Raw genomic sequence first — 18719 nt, 5'->3', positions numbered from 1 at the left:
GGAAGCCATCTTTCATATCGGAAGATAAGTGTTCACAAGTAATAATTGAAGTGAAGATAGGGAGCCAAAGACTACCTAATTAGCTTAAATGTATGTAGAGTAGGAAGTTCCCTAGCAGCAAAAAGAATCTTTACCACTTGTATATATTTGTGTATTTTGTATTATTGTGTACAGTGAACTTCAGTAATCTTTCAATATAGATGGTTTGGCATTAAGCCACCTTATTTGGTGTTATTATTGTAGAGCCACTAGTGCATTAGAACCCAATCCAGTCCCCAGCCTGTTAGTCCCTAGGATATGACAAATTTACCATACTTTATGGCATTAACGTGTTCTGAATAATGAATAGATAAGCTGTGTCCTGTTTGCTCTATATAACTGGCGGAACAGTGGGTACAATTCAGTTTATAGACTCCTGAATTAGATAATTTAGATCTGATATTGATTTTGTGATATTGTTTATTTCAATATTTCGATCACACTATGACCATCTTTTCAATTCATTTTCTATATTATAAGCTGAATGGGACTTTTACTATCCAAATAATTGGTTTTAAGACTTACACAAACTGTGTTTTTTTTTAAATCTGTGTTTAAATGTGACAATATGTCATTGTTCTTAGCATTAAGATTATCATGTGTTTTTACCATAATAGCTTAGGCTGAAGATGTCTCACAATAGAAGAGACGAAACATGTCCCTTTTCTTAAAATAAAATAAAAAAAGATTGTACAGTATTGTATTGTAAAGGTGGAGTCACTCAATCAATTAGACTTTATTTGTTATACAGTATATACATTAACCTTCAAAATTGTATTGAATATCATCTTGATTCATTCTAGTGATTGTATAAATGTTGTATTCTTCTTATAACATGTTAGTTACAGATTATTTGAACTAGTTATCGATCTCACGGTTTCTTGACTGATGTTTTTATGTGACCAGAACTGCAACATGCAAGTGCCTGGACTTGTTATTCTTATCTCCCAGGTAATTTGAGATAGAGGATAAGTTAGCACTCTTGGCCTTCTCTTACTCGTAACCACATACAGTTTTTGAGATTTTTACTGGATTATTTTAAATACACTGACTGACAGAGCAAATGCAACACCAAGGAGGAGTGGTTCGAAAGGGATGAAAGTTGGGGAAAAAACAGAGTCGGCACGGAAGAATAATTGATGTTTATTTCAAACCGATAAGCAGGTTACACAATGCGCACGGCATCGACTCAGTAGGATGTAGGACCACCGCGAGCGGCGATGCACGCAGAAACACATCGAGGTACAGAGTCAATAAGAGTGCGGATGGTGTCCTGAGGGATGGTTCTCCATTCTCTGTCAACCATTTGCCACAGTTGGTCGTCCGTACGAGGCTGGGGCAGAGTTTGCAAACGGCGTCCAATGAGATCCCACACGTGTTCGATTGGTGAGAGATCCGGAGAGTACGCTGGCCACGGAAGCATCTGTACACCTCGTAGAGCCTGTTGGGAGATGCGAGCAGTGTGTGGGCGGGCATTATCCTGCTGAAACAGAGCATTGGGCAGCCACTGAAGGTACGGGAGTGCCACCGGCCGCAGCACATGCTGCACGTAGCGGTGGGCATTTAACATGCCTTGAATACGCACTAGAGGTGACGTGGAATCATACGCAATAGCGCCCCAAACCATGATGCCGCGTTGTCTAGCGGTAGGGCGCTCCACAGTTACTGCCGGATTTGGCCTTTCTCCATGCCGACGCCACACTCGTCTGCAGTGACTATCACTGACAGAACAGAAGCGTGACTCATCGGAGAACACGACGTTCCGCCATTCCCTCATCCAAGTCGCTCTAGCCCGGCACCATGCCAGGCGTGCACGTCTATGCTGTGGAGTCAATGGTAGTCTTCTGAGCGGACGCCAGGAGTGCAGGCCTCCTTCAACCAATCGACGGGAAATTGTTCTGGTCGATATTGGAACAGCCAGGGTGTCTTGCACATGCTGAAGAATGGCGGTTGACGTGGCGTGCGGCGTGCGGGGCTGGCACCGCTTGGCGGCGGATGCGCCGATCCTCGCGTGCTGACGTCACTCGGGCTGCGCCTGGACCCCTCGCACGTGCCACATGTCCCTGCGCCAACCATCTTCGCCACAGGCGCTGCACCGTGGACACATCCCTATGGGTATCGGCTGCGATTTGACGAAGCGACCAACCTGCCCTTCTGAGCCCGATCACCATACCCCTCGTAAAGTCGTCTGTCTGCTGGAAATGCCTCCGTTGACGGCGGCCTGGCATTCGTAGCTATACACGTGTCCTGTGGTACACGACAACACGTCCTACAATGACTGTCGGCTGAGAAATCACGGTACGAAGTGGGCCATTCGCCAACGCCGTGTCCCATTTATCGTTCGCTACGTGTGCAGCACAGCGGCGCATTTCACATCATGAGCATACCTCAGTGACGTCAGTCTACCCTGCAATTGGCATAAAGTTCTGACCACTCCTTCTTGGTGTTGCATTTGCTCTGTCAGTCAGTGTATCATGGTAATTAATTACACTTACAGTTAATGAAAAAAAACATAACCCTTGCCTGTTGAACAGAAGCGTGCTTATCATAGAGTTCTATTAATAAGGAATTAAATTGAAATACTTTTCAGTCCACATTGTTCAGTTGTCGTATGTTGTCCCAAGGTAAACTATGTGTCGTACTGTAGTTCACATAAGTTTAAACTTTAATGTCTCTGTAGCTTATATACTTGGCCGTATTCTTTGGCATCTGCAGTGAGTACCACAGATAAATGAGATTGTGTGTGGAAATACCAGGAACAGAAATTTGTCCATGCTTGACAGCTTTCTGGGGATTATTCATCAGCCAGTAGTCATTTAGTGTGAGTATTGAATTGTTATATGTGTGTACATTATTTAATTGCTTCTAATGGTAACAGGGTCATGTCCATTGAAGTGAACAGTCTACAGATTTGATCTGAGGCCCGAGTTATGTGTAAGTTAATATAGATGTAATAATGTAGTTATAAAATATTGCTATTATCAATGCCTACTTGTGTATATGTATATATATTCACTAAAACACCCATTTACAAAATACACAGTACAATAATTGTACTGTATATTAATGGTTAATTGGAGGCTCCAGTGCAAGATGAGAATAAGTCTATTTCCTTCATTTTTCAGGAGATAAAGAAACAAGTTTACATTTTTACAATAAAATTATCATAATGTTACATTAACAAAGCGACAAGGCAGACAGAAGGTAGATAACACAATAAACATGAACTTATAATTTGTATTGCAAGGTTTATTAAAAAAATAGGAATTTTGATTGATTTACTTTTTACTTTGGATTAGGATATTTATTAACTTTAATAATTTTTTTTAAAAAGTTCAATCAAGCAGTAGTGCTCCATTTAAATAAGGTATGCTTCTGAAGTCTTTATTCACTCGTATTCATCATTATCCTCGTCAGAGTTTAATGTTGCAGGAGGAATTGTTCTCTAAAGCCTGAAGTGCTCCTGTGGAGCCAAATGTAGCAGATATTCGATGTCCTTAAGTTTTGCGTCTTTAATCGGGATAAGTCCATCGTATTTCTGTAATTTGATGCAATTTTTGCTTACTCTTCCAGTATAAAACTAGATATTTTTTTCAGGTCCCACATATCAACCAGTGTCGAAACAATGCTTGGTGACAGGTAGAGATGCGTGGTACAGATGATTTCAACATTGAAGTGTACAGTTCTTTGTAATTATCTAGGACAGTAATGCTAATGACAGACAGCATGAATAATAAATGTTAAGTAAGTTAATCTTTGAAAGATAGCCGACGTGCAGATTCAAGCATTCTAACGCACCTTTTTAAATATTAGGCTGAGCGACTTCATTATTTGGACTTATCAACTTTATTATTGAATTTACTAGACTTAACTGCATTTTTGATTGGTAATATGATTTATTTACTTCTTGTATTGAAAATAGTCAAATGTCACTATACGTCAATGGCTCAAATACAGGCTCATAGGATTTTAATGTTTGAAATTTGTAAACCAGCAGTTGCTGACAGTCGCCCTCTGCAGAGATGCAAAAACTCATTTTTTCCAAAAAATGTACTTAACAACATTTTGCATTGGAGTCTCCAATTATTAACAATTGATTTGTTAGGCGGTATTGATATTAAACTAGCTTTGTTGTGCTCACATGCCACACACCAATATGACAACTGAACTGTACTCAGTTGAACTGAAAGACTTGTACCAAGTTCAAAAGACTGGCTCGAGATGGACATCTATGGCTGCAGCGACATGACTTAGCCTATGATAGAGTAAAATATGGAAGTACAAGGTAGCACACACTGTACTGTATATGTTGCAATATCTGGGAAGAGTACAAGGACAAGATGATGTGTATAAAGAATGGGAAACATCAGAGGAGAAACTAGGAGGTTGTACACTGAAGCAGTTGGATTTGACTTTGAAGGCTATTTAATAAACAGACATTGTTCTATGTTTTATTCCATATTACAGTGAAATTCCAGCCAGTGTATAAGGGATTTTGAGAAAAATAACCTTTTAAGTTTTCCAATCTGTCAAACATAAGATACAAATTAATAAAAAGCTGCTTTGCATTCCAACTGATGTTAAAGAGATCAGAAGGATGTCTGAAAAAAACAGGCCAGGAATTTCTTGATTTTAAAGACATGGCCTTGCAATATTCCCCTTGCCTTCATTTTTCAGTATATCTTTAATAAACAGTATAGGTGATAGATTGCACCCATGCTGAAGTCCAATATTTGAATACATTTCTCCTACCACTAAGTCTTCCTTTACTTTAATAATACATTTTAATAATACAGTAGCATTAATCATTTTGTTTGACACTCCTATTCTGCCCAGTTTTGCATTGACCATCCATCTGCTGACTGAATCACAGGCTTTCTGTAGATCTGCTGTAGTAATATATATAACATACCACCATATCTCTTTATTTATCCACTATTGGTGAGCCTCCGAGGCTCAGGCGGCAGCGCACCGGCCTCTCACCGCTGGGTTGCATGATTCAAATCCCAGTCACTCCATGTGAGATTTGTGCTGGACAAAGCAGATTACATAAAATCAGCTTCATGGTCCGTATCACACTTTAACAGATTAACAACTAAGTATTTTTTATTTTCCACCTTGTCGATACATTAGTTGCTTAAGGAAACTTATTGGTTAAAAGTGGTACATGTTTCGTATATTATTAACATTTTCAGCCACATAACATGGTTAAGATGAAAAATTCATATATTGACAAGATATCAGTGCTTTGAGAGAAGGTGTCCTTAAAATTACTGGAAACAGGCTTTGGATTTTCAGTGTCATTATCCATTATTTTAATGACAAATATATTCTCTGAAGTTCTCATTTCAGTGAATTTAATCAGTTAACCAAATAATTTGTTTCTTTTTCAGATACCATATGCTTTCTTTTGCAGATAGTTTATAAATTTACTACTCAAAATTAGTTTTGGCAGACTGAAGAACCGAACAATTATGCTAATTATGCTAACCTCATATTTAAATAACAATTTACTTCTTGACAAATATCAGTCTGGTTTTAGAAGCAATCATAGCACAATTACTGCACTACTTAAAGTTACAAATGACATACGAGTAGTTATGGATAAGGGAGAAGTTACTGTTCCAACTTTTCTAGAACTTAGTAAGGCCTTCGACTACATTTGTAACCTTTCCGGTGTACACAAACACAAAATTAAAACATGATAATAATAATTAAAGTAATGAGGTAGACAGTTTTCAGACGCGATCAAATAATATTGAAAGCATACACATGATTAACACATGAAAACAACGGAAAGTAACTATCAGGTTGGGTAACATGACGACTAAGGGACGGAGATGGGAAGTGGTTGGGACAATACCCAGGCGGTGCGAAGGTATTGGCACTGCTGGTGAAACGAAATTAGCAGTGATTCAATTTGAATAGAATTCACTGAAATAATAATACTAATAAAAATAACATTACAATCGGAACTTCCAAAAATAATAATAATAAAAGGAAATTACAATTGAAGCCATCAATGATGCAAGTTAATGTTAACATAGATTTAAGAAGAAACATCACACTGAACTACAAACTTCACGGTGCTAATTTTAAAATAACATACAGAATTAGTTAGTAAATTTAACAACCTAAGTGCATTGAAAAGTAAGAGTACAAGCTCGCAAGCAAGCAAGCAAACAAGCAAGCAAGCAACACCGTGTCCCAAACGTTTCTATCTTACCTTTGGATGCTCGTAAGAACTAATAAATTTTTTTTACAATAACCAAATAAATTTAAAGGAGTATCAGAGTATTTCAATAACTCTAGATATTTTTACATACAGAAAACATAGAAAAACAACCAAGTTCAATATTACACAAGTCAGTCTTTCAATCTAAAGAGTAAAAGCCAATTTAACCATTTTACACACACAGTCCAACAAATAAACATATGAACATACAGATATAACAAACGATTATTCTTCTTTTCCCACAGTCAAATTTTCCAAGGTCAGATAAATATTTTACAATCACTACAGCGTTGACACAGACTTACTGATGGCGAAATTACATGCTCTTAACTTCTCACAAAGCACACTATCCTGGATGTATTCCTATCTCTCTGATCGCTGGCGGTGTGTATCAGCAGGTGAAAATTTCTCTTCATGGCAATCTATAGAGACTGGAATACAACAGGGGTCAGTGCTAGCACCACTCTTGTTCTCGATCTTCATTTCAGGACTAACGCAAGTAATTAAACATTGTCGGTATCAAGTGCATACAGATGACGTACAAATATACACACATGCACACCCTTGTGACTTACCGAATATGAATGACGACCTAGAAAGAATATGTAAGTGGACCAATGAACATGCACTAAAAATCAATGCCCAAAAATTGCAGTGTATTCTTTTAGCTACGCAAAAAACTCACGCACGCCTCACAGATGTTCATATTCACCCAGTAACATTAAGAGGCACTCAGCTACAATTCAAAGACACAGTTAAAAACTTAGGGATGATAATGGACAAAAACCTTAGTTGGAACGATCATGTAATAGGTATATGTCGGTGAGTGTTTTATTCCTTACATTCCCTTAAGAAACTCAGAGATTTACTCCCCCAAAATGTAAGAAAATTGCTTATCCAAAGTATGGTAATGCCAATATTCGACTACTGTGACGTAATATACAGTAACCTGAACGTTTCACTTTCCATCAAGCTCCAAAAGGTACATAACACATGTGTTTGATTTATTTCAGATATACCAAGGTTTAACCGTATTTCTCCCGCATTTGATAGACTTTCATGACTTTGCTTAGGAGAGCGACGAAATTTACACACCGTTTCTCTGTTACATCGTGTACGGAACCTCAACACTCCTGAATACCTTGCCGCACAATTCCATTACTTAGCATCACCTTCTAGTATTCCTACCAGATCCACCTCAGTACTAAGCATTCACATTCACCGCTCAGCTGGTTACAGTAGATCATTTGTAGTCGCCGCCAGTCGAATTTGGATTTCCCTACCTGCTGAAATTAGGAGCGTGTCAAACCACCTCCACTTTAAGAAACTCTGTCAAACCTGGTTAATAAATAATATTATACATAACATACATAGAATTAGATCATAGCCAAGTTATTAGGTTAATTAAAACATTTCAGTGATACCTTAAGATATTAAATTGTAAATAACTTTCATGTAGGTGTATGTATGGTCGGACAGTTTAGCAGGCTTCATAGCCAGAGTCCCGCCATATAAAACAAGACAATAAATAATAATAATACAGTAGTGTCTAACTGATCATTTCTCACCAGTTTCATCATTCTGTGAGCTTTCACTTTACCAACAATGGTTTGCTTTTTGGAAACATACAGTAGCTTTCAGTTACATTTGCATTACTTGTGACATTATTGGCTGTCACATTTCTCAGCTGTTTTAGCAGTTCAAGTCAAACTGGTGATAGCATATTGCAAAGAATACCAGTACAATTTGAGCAGCAACATGATGCAAAAAAACACAGGCTATACTACAAACAGTCACACTCACAGCGCTAGTCTCAGACTGTGCTGCAGCTGCTACATAGCTGAGTGAGTGAAAGGAATGACATGATTTTAACACTGTGACTGTTAACAGAAACTGATGGTTTATAGGGTGACAGATACCAAGATTTTACTATAATGTAATTTGTTATAAAAGATTTTATTTTTAGCAATGCATTTTATGAAAATATAATGGAACTGTGAATATCACTTGTGTAATGCCTGTATAAATGATAAAGAAATATGACTAGTACTAACAATTGCACTTTTCAGCTGCTGAAAAGGACACTGTTGAAGATGACCTTTCTAAAATCACATTTGAGCCCAAACTGAAGACATTTGAGATGGACATAATGGAACATATGGGAATTAAAGAGGAAAGAACTCCTGCTAAAACATATTGGTATTAATGTTTAGTGTAAGATTTGTAGATTAATAAAGATTCTTTTGATATAGTTCAGATAATCTTTCCTTTAATATAAAAAACTTCCCTTTCACAATATGCTGTTTAAAGGGGCCTAACATCTAGGTCATTGGCCTTCTAAACCCTTTTTATCCACCTATTCCTCCAAAATGAACATGATACTCAGAATTTCTTGGCTAGGACATGCATCACTGTGACATCACTTTTATCGACGTATTGGATTTAATGGCAAAATCTTAATGGTCCCGTCTAAATTCTATATAAACACCGTATTTAAAAAATTGCCTAGTGTGACATTGCTTATTATGACATATCATATAAAACCAACTTACTTTTATCATATTTTTAGAGAAATGTATCGACTATAACATCAAATGTTGATTTTTGTTGGTTACTTATTTGGGAATTGCTGACAAATATGTAATGCTTAGCTTCAAACTCGTGTTGTCAGTTCAAACGGAAGCCAGTTCATTTGCTCGTCCCACGAACCTACTAGGCTGGCGTAGCAGGAGAAGAGGTGATACTCCCACGTGGCGCGTCCCAGGTGGTGGATAGGAGGGTCCTAACCGGCTTGCCGGCGGACTTGAGGGAAATAAAATACCTCTCGCGGACCAAACACATTACCCCCTGCAGGTGGGGGATGCACATGTAGAATACACCCGCAGTAAGAGGCGACTAAAAGGAGCCCAAGGGGCTCTCAGCTTTGAAGCATGGGTTGGAGACCACGGGGCCCTTAGCTTAGTCCTGGCATTGCTTCCACTTACTTGTGCCAGACTCCTCACTTTCATCTATCCTGTCCGACCTCCCTTGGTCAACTCTTGTTCTTTTCCGACCCCGACAGTATTAGAGCATTCGAGGCCTAGGGAGTCTTTAATTTTCACGGCCTTTGTGGCCCTTGTCTTTCTTTGTCCGTTACTTCATTTTTCGAAGTGACGGATCCCTTCTTTTTTCTCTTTGTCTACCCCTTGTGGGATGGGGACGCATACGAAGAATACAACCACAGTATCTCCTGTCTGTCGTAAGGGGCGACCAAGGAATGATTGAATTAGAACCATGAAACTACTTTTGATTAGTACCATCACACGGGGAACAACATGGGTTGCCTGTACTTGCGAGTAGTACCACTATATTAGGTACGAAATAGGTTTGTGATTAGTAGCAGCAGAGAGTGTGTTACTGTGGGTTTCCAGTACCCGTGAGTCGTACCCTTGTGAGCAACACCACGGGTCTGGGCGTTGCCTGTGATTAGTACCACTATATGAGTGGCACCGTGGGTCTGCGTTGCCTGCGCTTAGTACCCACTATGTGAGGAACACCACGGGATTACCCTCGCCCGTGTTTAGTACACCTAGGTGAGGAACACCATCGGTTTGCATTGCCCATGTGTGGCACCATTATGTGAGAAACACCATAGGTCTGCGTTACCTGTACGACGTCCAATACTTGTGAGTAGTAGGCCTACCATCATATGTGGAACACCGTGAGACTACGCTATTTTGATTAGTACGGTACCCCAACATGACAAATACCATTGTTCTACTTTACAAGCGATAAGTACTATTATGAGGGGCCGTTGACCTCTATTTTGTACCCCTTTCTACAAAAAGCATCCTCGATTCAGGATTTTGCTTTAGAAGTGGTCCCTTGGTCAGTACTACTATTATTTATGATCGTTTTTTAGTCGGATCCACTGATTGTTTTGGTTTCATGTCCATCCATTCATTCTTCATGACAGTGTTTATTTTGGCCAGTGAATGATTATGAACATTTTGTTTGTCATTTCATTTCGTACCATTAGGGGCCGATGACCTCGATGTTAGGCCCTTTTAAACAACAAGCATCATCATCATCATCATCAATTTGCTCGTCGGCTGTGCAATCCGAACTTAAATGGTTCTTCCTCTTGTCTTCAACACTTCCGAGCTTGCCATGATATTGTCGCCGGGAAAATTGATGGTATACCTGATGGCGTAACAGACGAGTGGCTATCGAAGAAATAGCCTCCTATGTGGGAAGGTTACAATCTAGATAATATAGTGATGGGCAACTCTCTCGCTCGATACTCTCGAGACTGACGCCACGGATCTCGAGACCGATTCTCCTCTGTTGCAATCTGTGCCACGTCCCAGTAACTATGAGCGTAAACTTTATAATATACCATTAGCAGTTATTGCGTGAAATGACGTTTTCATATGGAAACGTGTGAGCCGATAAATTTTGCCAAATGCCTGGAAAAGTACAACATGCTCAGCAATGACCCCCTTAATACCATAAACGAAAGTGAAAACAGAATGTCAATATCGTAAACTGTTCACGACTTATTGGAGGTGGACATCCTAGCTGAATAATCCTGTATAATTTGTGATAAGATGTACAGCTACCCGGATACTGGAGGCGCGCATTATTCGAACTTGAGACGGGGCAAGATGTACATGGCTGCATATGCAACCACCATTGCACATGAGTGGAACGTGTAATCTAAAATGCCCGATTTGCTCCAATTCTTTCGACAGGGGTAATCGCCAATGCTCTCGAGACTGATTATTCTGTGCTGCGAGCTGTATATCAGCAGCAGTTCTCATTTGGAAACGTGTGTGGCGATAAATTTTGTCAAAAGCCTGGAAAAGTACTGCATGTTGAACTATGAGCCCCTTAATACCATTAACGAAAGTGAAAACAATGTCAGCATATTAAACTGTTCAAGAGTTATTTTTTCAGGTGGGCATCTTAGCTGAATAACTCTTACGGTATAATTCTGTTGTTAATAACAGTAGATAGGACGTACACCTGCCTGGATACATCGCAGTCGTTGTCGGCAGGGTAGCTTCTCGTGGTGCAGACCAAGCTGGAGGTGTTCCGTGACAATTGGTTGTGCTAGTCATTATTTTTTAAGAGCAGGTACAACTAGACAACCATCCTCTATACAACACTAATCAGAAAGAAAAACTGGAAGGGATCCGACACTTCCAAAAATTAAAGTATCGGCCAAAGGAAGACAAGGGCCACGAAGGGCGTGAAAATGAAAAACGCCCTAGGCCTCGAGTGTTGTAATACCGTCGGGGTCGAAAAAGAACAAGAGTTGACCAAAGGAGGTCGGATAGGATAGATGAAAATGAGGAGCCTGGCACAAGTAAGTGGAAGCAATGACTCAGCTGAGGGCCCTGTGGTCGCCAACCCACGCTCTCAAGTTAAAAGCCACTTTTAGTTAGTATTAATTATACCGCCCTCACCGACAGGTTTTTTTTGTGACGGTTCCCCTCCACAGATATGCGTTTTTAAGCATTAGCGGCGATTAGGAATTAGACGTGAGGAGGGCAGAAAACTGCACAGACAACTAGAAGTACCCGGGATTGTGGGATAATGCGACGGTGGGTGTACATAAAAGTGAAAAAGAATCTACAAAATGGTAAGTTTTTGAAGCTCTCTGAGCGAATTTCGACGGAGAGGTAACAGTTTACGAACTTAAGTGTGGTAATAACAGGTGTTTTTTTTTAGATTTTGGTTCAATACTATACAATAACAAGAACAATTACACATGTATTACAATGTAATAGAAGTAAGGCGTGATAAAACAAAATCACTTATTAATTGACTACATACTAAGAAACTAGCAGACACTTTAGAGACTGTCAGACTGACGAATGTGCACGGCAAGCGGGTGAATTATACCTAAGTGCCCATAACTTTGGCAAATAAAAGACTGCTACCCTTCCATACAGCTCATGCAAGGTCTTCACTACTTGCTGTGGCGCTATACAAATCGGTTAGCGTGGCAAACGACATTTTGTGTGTATTTCCGCCAAAACTTTTGTAATAATTTAAGAAAATAGAGTAAGAGCTGAAAAGACAACAGGGCTTCAATAAATTCCTCTTAAAAAGTTATTACCAGTTTCAGTCGGCTGAAATGGAATACAAATGCAATGTTTTCTCCACAAAGTGGGGGCAACTCCTCCCTCCCCCCCCCCCCAACGCCGCTACTGTTTTTAAGTGCTGGATTATCCCAGAGGTATTTCTGGTGACGTATTTTACTCATTTTAAATAAACAACACAGCTGGCTGTGCTATGTGGCATCTCTTCAAAATAACGTACATCCATGACTTAAGTTGCCTTTCTGACATAGTCTTAAAGTTGTCGCCTACAATTAGACACAGTTAAGCATTGCACCGTCATATACCGAGTACCTGATTATGACGCGAATACTCTGACATTGTAAGGAATTATTTCCTTCGTCACCAAAATATCGGTCAACACAAACAGTGGTCATATGATATTGAATGTGGTGTCTGATAGCGATGTACACCTACCTGTCGAAAGAACTGGACGAAACTCAGGCATTTTAGATTACACGTTCCACTCATGCGTAATGGTGGTTGCATATGCAGCAAGGCGCATCTTGTCCCGTCTCGAGTTCAAATAATGCACGTCTCTAGTATCCAGGTAGGGATACCTACAGTAGCCGTCAGTTTCTGTACTTAGCCTGCTCATTCGTGTACTCACTGCTGCATACAATGCCAGGATGCTTATCCTTTACAATTATGTTATACTGCGTCGAAATAGACCTCGGTAGAAATGAAACAATCGAACACCCTAGCCGCTTTTTGACACGTATTGACGGCATGGAGAAGGCCCGTGGTTGGCTATTCGCATACTCGGCACAAACAACATTAAGCTCATGCCACCTGTAGGCCTACAACACGCTGCTCGCAACACAATGCGGGGAAGATCCAGCACCAAACAGAGTTTCTGCAGCCTTCTGTTCCTTGCCTATGCACCTTATGCCATATCTCAAATTTGCTTCGTAAAATCTATCTTCTGTCAGTCTGGAAGTTCTTAAGAGAATTCAGTTCCCCACACTCATTACATTTTAAAATTTACTTCGATGACAAACCTTTTATAATGTATTTGTCTGTATAAAACCTGACATTATTTTTAAGTACGGTATATAATTACATTGCCAGCATTAACGTGTGATGCAATTCATTACCATCCATATCGTGAAATTAGTCTGCAGAAAGTTTTCTTTTGGATCCACTTGATGGCTGTGAACTTCTTCCAGGAATACCACGTGGAGAAGTTGGGTTGGAATCAACACAACATATGTCTGATACAAAAAATCACTGTTTTGATTATATTTACAGGATGTCTATTACCAAAGAATTTGTTTCTTGTACACTTTCTGACTTCTACCCATGTTTTCAAGAAAAACACTGTCTGGAAGGTAAATAAACAAACAAACAAACAATAATATCAACACACTAAACCTACATGGAAACAAAAGATAGAACAAAACCAGTGACAGAATGAATCTAAAGTTTACCAAGCATAATACATATTTCCCTGAGAGAAAAAATTGTGAATGTAATGAGTAAGAAAACATTGTAGTGAAAGTGGTTGTGGCACTTTCTGAGCAATAGCTGTGCAGTATACAGGGAAAGACAAGAAGAGATAGAATACGAAGTGAGGGAATAAGAAGCATGGGAGTGTGTAAACTTCCAGAAGAGACTGATATAGCAAAGCTGAAATGGTTTGGACACATGATGAGAATGCCAGAAGAGAGAATACCAAAGAGAAAGAACGTTCGTGGATACAGAGACTGCAAAGAGGCCTAGGGGACGGCCTAGAATGAGATGGAGGAGCTGTGTTGTGGACTGTATTGCAAATAGAGGAGTTGACAGCAATAAAGTACTAGAAGAGGAATGATGGGAAGATCAAGTAAGGTGGAGGGCTTTGGTACACTATCCTACCCAGAGAGAATCTGGAAAAAGGAATGGATGAAGAAGAAGAAGAAGCTATAAAGTATTTACTTAAAAATTAATTTTCAAGGCATAAATATAAAGAATTTACAATAAACTATACCTACATCAAATTATTTGCAAAAGAATGTGGAATTTTATTACGTTGAAAACCAGAAATGATTCTTTTCATCAAATTACATGGTGACCTTAAGTCCTTTCTACAGAGTTCCTTTCTATCTATCTATGAACGTTTTCATTCCCCACCCTGAAGGGGTGGGGCGGGCCACCTAGAGGGTTACGCCCTCTCTCTGGACAAGAGATTCGGTGAGTTATTCACGTCTCACTCCGTAATCTTGAGGAGATTGTCCACTCTTGTAGGCGCTGTTTGCCTAAAATTTTGCACTGTCTCACACAGTGAAGAGTTGAAGTCTGCGAGGAAGGTAGGTCAATCTGCATTACACTTGGGTTTCTAAACGATGAAAGTGGAAATGTGTGTTTAATCCTGTGTGAATGGCCTGAAAATGAAGATTGAATGCCTGATTGGCTGCTGCTTCGAGATGGGATAATATTAAGGGGCGATGGTATGGAAAGATGTTCATCAAGGAGAGTGTTAAAAACCGGATGAGATCTTCTACGGTTGGTGCTGGGTAGATGGAGTCTGGCGGAAGAGTGGAGTTATCTGGAGTTATCTATGTGCGGATAGGAGCTATAAGATCTGGCCGGTTTGAAGGAACAGCAGCAAGTACGAGAGACTTGTGTTCTTAAATTTCATTTGAGATGATAATTTCCACTTTCCTCAGCTGACGTTGGTTAGGCGCAAATATGTTTCCTCTCCACTTCCTTCTATTTCTCTACCATTTCCCATCCAACACTGTGTTCCAGTCCAGGTTCTGTTGTCCTGTGCTGTTCTTCAGTGTCCATCCTTCATAATTTTGCTCTTCCTCTTCTCCGTCATCTGTCTTTCCCGTGCTTGTCTTGGCAGTCTTCTTTCATCCACTTAAGATATTATTATATGGTAAAATCTGTAATGTTCCACCTATAGGCAACGTGCAAGTCACGAAGTTCAAAGTACTCTAGCGGAATTTCCTGAGTTAGCGTGTATGTTAGCATTGCGGGTTCCTAATGTAAATAGTGAGCAAGGAGCGATAATCAAGGGATGTTTTTATTTACTACAGATTCAATGCCGTGAATTTCATAACCCAAAAGTGAATAAAATAATAGTAGTAAGCAGCACACTATTTCATATAATATAGATAGAAGGGTTTTATTTTATAAAATTGCTATACTTCACACCGACACAGATAGGTCTTATGGCGATGATGGGATAAGAAAAGGCTAGGATCGGTAAGGAAGCGACTTTGGCCTTAATTAAGGTATAACCCCAGCATTTGCCAGGTATGAAAAATGATTAGCCGGGCTGATTGGCTCAGACGGTTGTGTCGCTGGCCTTTTGACCACAACTTGGCAGGTTCGATCCTGGCTCAGTCCGATGGTATTTGAAGGCACTCAAATACGTCAGCGTCGTTTCGGTAGATTTATACATATTTCACATGTAGTGACTCACATACATTAAAGAGGATCATGCAGACAACTATCTAGAAATATTACATTTTCTATCTTTGTACCTGTATGCCATAATTATGTAGGCATATGTCTATGACAATCGTGATAGTATGCCAGCAACCAGACTGATCACAGTTGGAACACAATAAAATATGTACAGACACTCACTGTAAGAAGAGTGTCCATATTATACGTCCTCAGGCCAAAGCTGGTTGGAACCTCAACAGATCAACTGTCATAAATCGCTTAGCTGTCACTGAAGCAGTGTTTCTTCCCAGGGCCAGAAGATGCTGTCAGTCTGCCTAGCCCACTGAAATGTATATGTTATAGTGAAAGTATTGTGAAAGTGAATTATTGATACCAGTTTCGCTAAACAATACACATTCACTAGGGATAGGGCACCATCGCTAGTGATGGTATACCTTCACTGCCAAGAGGTAAGGAATTTGAACGATGGTGCTGCAATTACAAAACAGTTATATTTCAAAAGTTGCATTTTATGAGCTCCAATTTGAAAATATAGTCATATTATATAAAGTAGCATGAAAATTATATGACATGAATAGAAAAAAAATTGCTCCACTGAAAGTTGCATTTTAGTTTATGAATAAACCAGAATTGCACATTCATTTAATGCAGCAAAGACGTGCACCATAGCTAAGAGTTGCACAACACATTTTTCCTTTTGCAAAAGCATCGCAGAATGATAAATTTGTGCTGGTAGTTGCATTTGAAGAATCCCGGACCACCCACCATCGACTGAGACATCGCAACTGTCCTCAAGGCAACAGTTTTCTCTGCTGGAACTTCCTCCTCTGAGATTATTCTAAGAGTGCAAGTAGTGAATTGGAACCTGAAACAAAATGTCGCAGTCGTAGTCACAGTCGAATATTGTATCATCCCTTCCAGAAATATTTATAAACAATCAATATTTTTCCTTGCGTAAAGCTGGTTCAGCACACCATCCCTCGTCCCGATTCGGTAGAAGCCATGAGCCGTTGCCTCGAGGACGACAGCCAAGATCGACCTTGCATCTCCTCTTCCTCGATCATAGTCGGGAACTAGAACTCTCACTGTACAACCTTTTTCCACTGGTGGCAAACGACGATCTGAGCACTGCTGCATTATTTTTGCTTGTTCTTCTAAGCGCTTGTACGCTTCAGTTCTGTGTTTTTTATTAGTACGGGTTGACTCGTCCAAATCAGTCAGGCAGTATACGTTGTCAGGAGCACATTCTTCCTCTGTTCTCAACCTCTGTTCCTGTTGGTATGTTATCCTCTTGCACTGGAGGTTTGCTATGATCAGTATCCTGCAATGTTTCAGTCCCTTTTTCACTGCTAACACTAATTTGATTAATTACATTTTCAAGGTCGTGCTTAGACGGAACATTTGCCAATGGTTCATTAGATAAACTTGAAGACAAACCATGTTTAGGAGGGCATCCAAACATTGCTTCGTGCGGGGAACCTTTTAATTCCAAAATTTACGCTGTTCTTTATTAACTGGACAAACCTTAGTGCACGGTTCCACTCCGTGGTGCTGTGCTCCTGCAGCCATGTGTTAGCATATCTTCTATGACTTGACTTGCTCGCTCTATGCTGGCTTGACTCTGGTGTGTCTAGGTTTGGCGTGCACAATCTTAAAATCATGCCATAGTTCAGTTAAGATGCTCATTATTTTGTTAACGAACTCTCAACCATTGTCTGACTGCAACACTGAGGGAGCGCCTAACAATTCTAAAATGTCAATAAAGTTTTCGCATACCTCCTCAGCTGTTATGGACTTAAGTGGGCTGTGAACAATGAATTTAGTGAGATGGTCCTGATAAACCATAACGAATTTATAGTCTCCTTCTGGTTGCGATTGGAAGTCAGTGAGATCAACTTGAACCTGAATTTAACTCCTTGAATAGCATAGGCTTCATCAATATTCCTTTCTTCTGACCTTATTGTTTTTGTAAACAAGGCTCACATAAGCTAAAGGCCGGTCTCCACTGTTTAGCATTTAACACCAACATGTTAAATTTAACATGTTACAGTTGACATGTATATTATGATATTATTGTGTCTTCCAATTGACTTTGCATGTTAACTCAGAATGTTGAGTTAACACTTTTAACATGTTGGCGTGTTTTCCGCTCCAAGTGGAAAACATGTCAAGTCAATTCGTTGTTCGTGCGTTGCCGGCACAGCTTCCGCAACTTCCATGTTGTTTCCATGCCAACACATAACCTAAACGACGCAAACGACGTGCTCCTCATGAAGTAGGATTATAATTACAATACTCCGCAACACTCCTTCTCTTTGTTATAAGCTACAAATACAGTACACGCACGTGTGTCGTTCTCTCTGCACTATACTAAAATGTATAGTCAGAAATCAATCAATCAATCAATACTGATCTGCATTTAGGGCAGTCGCCCAGGTGGCAGATTCCCTATCTGTTGCTTTCCTAGCCTTTTCCGAAATGATTTCAAAGAAATTGGAAATTTATTGAACATCTCCCTTGGTAAGTTATTCCAATCCCTAACTCCCCTTCCTATAAATGAATATTTGCCCCAGTTTGTCCTCTTGAATTCCAACTTTATCTTCATATTGTGATCTTTCCTACTTTTATAGACGCCATTCAAACATATTCGTCTACTAATGTCATTCCACGCCATCTCTCCGCTGACAGCTCGGAACATACCACTTAGTCGAGCAGCTCTTCTTCTTTTTCTCAATTCTTCCCAACCCAAACATTGCAACATTTTTGTAACGCTACTCTTTTGTCGGAAATCACCCAGAACAAATCGAGCTGCTTTTCTTTGGATATTTTCCAGTTCTTGAATCAGGTAATCCTGGTGAGGGTCCAATACACTGGAACCATACTCTAGTTGGGGTCTTACCAGAGACTTATATGCACTCTCCTTTACATCCTTACTACAA

The 18719-nt window shown here is 39.7% G+C and overlaps 1 pseudogene; it reads left to right on the top strand.

Annotated features, from left to right (window-relative positions):
* The window catches only part of LOC136872771 (large ribosomal subunit protein uL24m-like), a 43352-nt pseudogene extending 34827 nt beyond the window's left edge, over positions 1-8525 (top strand).
* The last annotated feature ends 10194 nt before the right edge of the window (positions 8526-18719 follow it).

This window comes from Anabrus simplex, chromosome 4 (genome assembly GCF_040414725.1).
Source record: "Anabrus simplex isolate iqAnaSimp1 chromosome 4, ASM4041472v1, whole genome shotgun sequence".
Taxonomy (NCBI): domain Eukaryota; kingdom Metazoa; phylum Arthropoda; class Insecta; order Orthoptera; family Tettigoniidae; genus Anabrus; species Anabrus simplex.
Note: the sequence above shows the minus strand (reverse complement) of the source record. Positions and strands in the feature narration are given on the sequence as shown.